Source organism: Ceratotherium simum, chromosome 30 (genome assembly GCF_057802395.1).
Source record: "Ceratotherium simum simum isolate JZ-2026a chromosome 30, ASM5780239v1, whole genome shotgun sequence".
Classification (NCBI taxonomy): Eukaryota; Metazoa; Chordata; class Mammalia; order Perissodactyla; family Rhinocerotidae; genus Ceratotherium; species Ceratotherium simum.
In genome coordinates this window covers 458,909-464,908 of record NC_141929.1, presented here as the reverse complement: position 1 = coordinate 464,908, position 6,000 = coordinate 458,909, and the positions used below count along the sequence as shown (strand labels likewise).

The following is a 6,000-nucleotide window of genomic DNA, read 5'->3' as shown; positions in this document are numbered from 1 at the left end:
AAAGTGGCTACAGGTGTGGGTGTTCACAAAAACACTTGTTTTGCTTTTATAGTTGATTATTTTAGGGGGAGACATTTAATTCTTTCTTTCTAATTACTTTTTCATTTATTCTTGCAGGCTCCACATAAAGGGCTCAAAACGTCTGGTTCAGTGGTTAAAAGCTGTTCACAGGGATGACTGGACCCCACTAAGCATTCTTTCATCTGTAGTGAACATTTCACCAAAAAAAGCTCTTGGAAAGGCTGGAGGGTCAGTACTACGTGCTCAAGCCATGGCCGTGCCCTCCATCTTCCACCTGACTGAGAAGGAGGGGCTGAAGGCCATGGCTGCCCCAGGAGAAAGGACACCAGGAAGGCCGCCGGGGACCTGAGGAACATGCGAGTGAAGCAGATGGGAAAGGAGCTGCAGGTTCATCGTCGTCCTTGAGGGAAAACCTGAGGGCCCAGCCGGGGTCGCACAAGTTGAAACGAGCCGCTCTGCAGGGTGAACCCACACCCAGTGCCGCCCAGGAAGCCGCCAGTCAGGATTGGGTGCAGAGTCTCTGGAAGGAACTCCAGAAGACAGTGTGGCCTCCACAGCATCAGGCAGCCAGGGAGATGCAAACACGTCTGCTGTAGATGAGACCCCCCCTTCCCTGCCAGGGCCTGCTAGCTAAGAGTGGCATTTCTTATCCCTCAGAATCTGGGACGTGCAGATTTATTGGCTGGCTTCCTTCTTACAGTTTCTTCTCAGAGCACACTTGAGAGAGGCCATCTGTCCCTTGAGAGGCTGTTGACCGAAAGAGGCTGAAGAGAGATGTGGAGCCCAGCTGCAGCGGGACCAGCCTGGGGCCTGATGAGAGCTTGGCCCAGAACCCCCAAGTTCATCATTCACAATGATGCCTCAGAAAGCCTCACAGAGCCCCTCCACCCTCCAACAGATGTCACCTTGAAGCCAGCCACAGAAGCTGTGCAGGGCGAGCACAGCAACACCGGCCCCACGTCCCTCAGAAAGGTCATCCTGTCAGCACTGGGGGCCTAAGAGCTCCTCGACTCACTGCACTCCTACTGCTTCTGCTCCCAGGGGAACAGGAGCATGGGTGCCGCCTTCGGGGGCAGGTGGAGAAGAACGGCGAGCAGAAGAGGGGAAGCCACCAACAGCCTGGTGCACACGCTGCAGGAGGAGCTGGACAAGCTGAAGGGAGGGGCCTCCCTACCTGAGCAGCCTGGTGCCCCCAGCCGAGGTCAGTCCCGGTGCTCTGGGCTCCCCCACTGCCTGCTCATCATGAGGGGTTTCCTGTTCCGCAGCAGAGGGCCCCTGAGCACTTCTGTGTGCAGCATGCCTGCTGCTGTCTTGGGGGAAAGCTCTGCTGGTAGCCATCCCACCCAGACAGGGAGCACAGGTTGCAGAGCTCACCCCGCTCGCTCTAGGGCGCTCGAGAGGCAGCGGTAGCTGTCGGGGTTTAGCAGGTGGGGAAGGAGGCATTGCAGGTCAGCTGGGAAAGCCAGACCTACCCAATGAATGGTGCCTGGATGGTTGGTTTTCCACTTGAACAGGAGAAAATCAGCTTCTGTTGCATCCCTCACACAAATGTAAATTCCAATGAGTTAGGATCTAAATGTGAAATAAAATCGACATAGTAAACTATTAGAAAAGTTATAGGAGACTCTTAAAGTCATGGGGACGTTCTTTCCATTCATGTTTTAATGAATATCTTTGAACTGAAGTCATTTTGAACATTTTAATAATTTCTTTAAAATTTTAAACATCTTTTTGAGTAGAATACATTCTCTTTTGTAAAAATTAAAACAGTACAGAAATATATAAGCTAAGAAGTGGTAAAAACTCCTATTTCTCACCTACCTCCCAACTTTTATTCCTTGTTGGTAGTAAAATTTGGTGTGTAATCTCCTCCACTGTTCCCTGTGCTTTACATGCATATTTCTCCACCTGTACAAATAGGTTGGATATATTTTTGGTGTGTTTATTGGCTATGTTTCTGATTTTCCAGGTCTTTTACAATTTAGTACTTGTAAACATTGGTTTCTCGATATTCCTTACATATTGAGGGTACCATCTTTTCCCTGTTATACATCCATGGAAAACATTTCCCTACCACGTTGTTCATTTAATCTGGATCAGTGCTTGTCTTCTCAGATGTCAGTAACACTTCAGGTGGGAAACAGCTTTATGTGACAGGCTGTTCAGGACCTGCGGGACCCCTAGGGCAACAACCATTAGGACAACCCAAAACAAGGAACAAAACCCATCCTGCCTGTTTCCAGATGCATCCTGGGGGAAGGACAGCTCCAGCTGAGGACTATTGATGTCCTGGTCAGAGATATCCACTATGTTCTCCTATCACGTTAAAGCTGTTTCTGTAGTTTGTCGTACCTGATGGTACAGTTTGGTGCCTTTGTCTGTTCCTCTTGGTCAGACTGCACAAGGTTTCTCACTGTTACAGGTCTTTCGGGAGAGCCAGCCTTTGACTCTATTGCTCAGGTCTACGTTGTTGTTCCCGCCTCGTGAATCCTCACTTCATTCTGCTGTTGTTGGTTTTATTGTGGTGTTGTTCTGGCTCCTGGAGGGAAGTGCTCAGCTTCTTCATGTACAGTTGATATTCCCTGATACCTGCAGTGGAGGCTATGTCCCTTCTTCTGTCCCTTAGTCCCCACGCCATGGATTTGCCTCATGCTGCTCTCATTGCTGTTCATTTCTAAAGAGTTTGTCCTGTCTGTCTAGATCCCCTCTTTAACCTGAGAGATTTAGAAGGGTGTGGACAGATTTTCAAGTGGATAAGTTGGGGGAGGGGAGCCAATATTTTGTGATTATTTTTTACTTTTATTGCTTTAAGTTCCAGTAATATGGTCACTTATAGATTTCTGCTTTTTGGACTCTTTAGAGATTTCATTGTGGCTTAGCACACAGTCCATTGTGGTGACTGTTTCATTGTGGTTTGAGGAGAATGTTTCCTCTCCACTAGTTGCTTATGTTGTTGTCCCTCAGGCTGAGGCTAGATCTAGCTTTTTTGTGTTTGTCAGCAGATCTGTTTCCTAACTTACTGTATCACTTGACCTGTGGATTTCTAAGAGAGGTAAGGTAGGTTTCCCTGTGATTCTGGAGCTGCCTGTGTCTTCTTGTTTGTCCAGTTTTGCTTTATGTTTCAAGACCATATTGTGAGGTGCATAAGTGTTTGTGACAGTTATCAACTCAGAAAACCCCTTTTTGTCCCATTTAAAGTCTTATTTCTTTATCTCCTTATTTTCAACCATATTATATCCCTTTATTTTATAACTATATTTTAACTCAACTTGAGAGCCTTCATCTTTTTGTAGAGCAATTTGATCCATTTACAATTGTGATTATTGATAAACTGGAATTTGAGTCTACCATTTAATTTAATTTTTAATTTGTTATGCTTTCTCATGATTTTTCTATTCTTCTAGTGGGTGTCTTTCAGCTTTTAGGAACAATCATTTCTGCCTCTCTTTCTGTAAATGCTTAGAGTTGATCAGTTCCTGTGTTCTACACTCCCAACTCATCACCTTCCACTCCCTGGCTCGAGACTGTCTGATATTTGTTCTGTGTTCTTATTTTCCCCATCAAGCAGCCATGATTGGATGTATGTATACATTTTATTGGTTACTTTGTTCACCACTATTTATTGTATCCAAATTTTTCCTCCTTTTTGGAAATATTTGATGCTATTTTGGAACTCATATGACAGTAAAATTTGGAGAGGAATCAAGTCTGAGATACTCCTTAGGTGCTGACACTGGGGAGCTAGCACCTAACCTCTTAAGTTGCATTGGTGTGTCTGCAGAGTCAGGATGAGGTCAGAGATGTTTAAAACCATGGAATTGAATGAGGTTTCCTGGAGACACTGTAGCTGTAGAAGGGACCAGGGCCCAGCCTAGGAGCAGGCAGTGTTTGCAGAGGTGCAGCTGAAGAGGGTCCAGGAAAGGGGACTGAAACGGTGGAGCATGGAGTCGCAGGAGCCACGAGGGGAAAAGGGCATTGCAGAAAGGAGGGGTGCTCAGCTGGGTCGGGTACAGCTCTGATCAGAATGGAGAAAAGATGGCTGGACTCGGCCACGTGGGATCACTGGTGACCTCAGTCTCCTTGAGAGGATGAGAATGAAGCTGGGTCTAGAGTGGGGGAAGGGGGCCATGGGAGGGAAGTAGGGATGAGGCACTTTACTTAAGAGGTTTAGCCATGAAAGGGAGTTGGGAAAGTGGACAGTAGCCCAAAGGGAACATGGGTCCAAGGGAGAGTTTTGTATATAAGGTGGAGATGAGCTAGCAGGTACTGCAGGTAGGACCAGATGGAGAAGAGGAGCCTGGGGGCCCAGGAGGAGCGTGCTGGGCCCTGAGGAGGTGCAGAGCTGGGCTCTGCTTCCTGGGGAGGTGCAGAGAGCAAGAGGACAGATGTGCTGGTGGAAAGGGCGCCCTGTGCCTCTGCTCCTGTAATCCTGGAGCGTGAGGTGGGCAGTGGCTGGGAAAGGAGGGGCGATGCAGAAGGTGTTAGGTGAGAAGCAGGGGGAGGAGGGGGAGGGAGAGAGGTCACCCTGGCTTGGTCTCCATGGCCAACACGGAGCTCCCCATTGGGATCCCCGGGCACCAGCTGCTGTCTCTCTTTGATGTCTTCCTCAAATTTTGGCTCTCTTGATGGTTCCCAGGGATATTATGAATTTATTCGTCAATGAAGGAATCTTTGGGTCATTTTTTAGGGATTTATGTCAAAGGGGCTCTACCTGTGTTGATTCAGTCCATCATCTTTACCCAGTCCCTTTGTTTTTGGACAGATTCCGTACAACAAAGGAGCCACGCCAGTGGCCTGCAGCTTCCAGGGTTCGGGAGGTTTGCCCTCCAGAAAGCCGGTGCTGATTGGCATTCTCACAGGACGTGGTGCTCTGTCCCTGAGCCTGCTCTAACTGTGGGTGTCACGACGTTGTAAATCCTGGGGCAGTCCTCTCCGGGCCCATCGTTGGCATCTCTGTGACCAGTGAGGGTGAACACTTTTCTGTGATCATTATCTGTCACTTCCCTGACTGTGCTGTCGCCTGCCTTGCTCACTGAGCTCTGAACCTTCCTGGTGGAACCAGGACGTTCACTCTCTATCCAGTGTGATTGCACGTTCCCTCAGTGTGCCCCTTGAGTACTTGCTTCAAAAATATCTGTTTTCTTCACATTCTTTGATTCCTTGTACATATAATCTAGATTTAATCTGGACCTTTAAAAATGTTTTATTGTGGAAAACCTTGAACATACACAAATTAAACAGAAATGTGTGATAGCCCCCCATGTCTCTATTACCCAGCTTCAACGTTTATCAATATTGTGATATTCTTGTTTCCTCCATATTTCTACCCACTCCCTACCTTCCATTGATTAATTTTTAATTAATAGAATTTTTTTAGGAAAGTTTTAGATGGACAGAGAAATTCAGCAGATAGTGCAGAGCATTTCTCCCTCCTGCCCCGCAGTTTCCCTACCATTAACATCTTGCATGACCACCTGTGTTAGTGCGGTTCATTCCTTACAAGTGAGGAGCTGATGCTGCTACAGTGTTCGTAACCAAGTCCGTAGTTTACATTAAGGTTCACTGTCTTGCTGTCATGTACTTGGATTTTGACAAATGCATAATCTCATGTATCCACCATGATGGTATCCTAAGAGTTGGATTGCCCTAAAATCCCTGTGCTCTGCCTCTTCATCCCTTGCCTTCCAACTCCTGGCAACACTGATCTTTATACTGTTTCTATGGTTTTGCCTTGTCTACAATGACGTGTAATTGGAATATATGAAAACTATAGAACAGAGTATATAGCCTTTTCCTGTTGGGTTCTTTCACTTAGCAATATGTATTTCAGAGTTCACTATGTCTTTTTGTGGCTTGATAACTAATTTCTGTGTTTTTTTCCTTTTTGTATATTGAGTTAAAATATACATAACAAAAAGTGTGACGTCTTAACCATTTTTAAGTGTACACTTCAGTGGCGTTAAATACATTTATGCTGTT

General features: G+C 46.5%; 1 protein-coding gene across 1 annotated transcript in view; it reads left to right on the top strand.

Annotated features, from left to right (window-relative positions):
* Positions 1-1,183: 1,183 nt before the first annotated feature.
* Positions 1,184-6,000, top strand: part of LOC101387160 (ral guanine nucleotide dissociation stimulator-like) — a 37,335-nt gene continuing 32,518 nt past the window's right edge. The window contains exon 1 of the transcript XR_015549085.1: positions 1,184-1,222. The gene's annotated coding sequence lies outside the window, so the exon portion shown is untranslated. The remainder of the gene's footprint in view (positions 1,223-6,000) is intronic.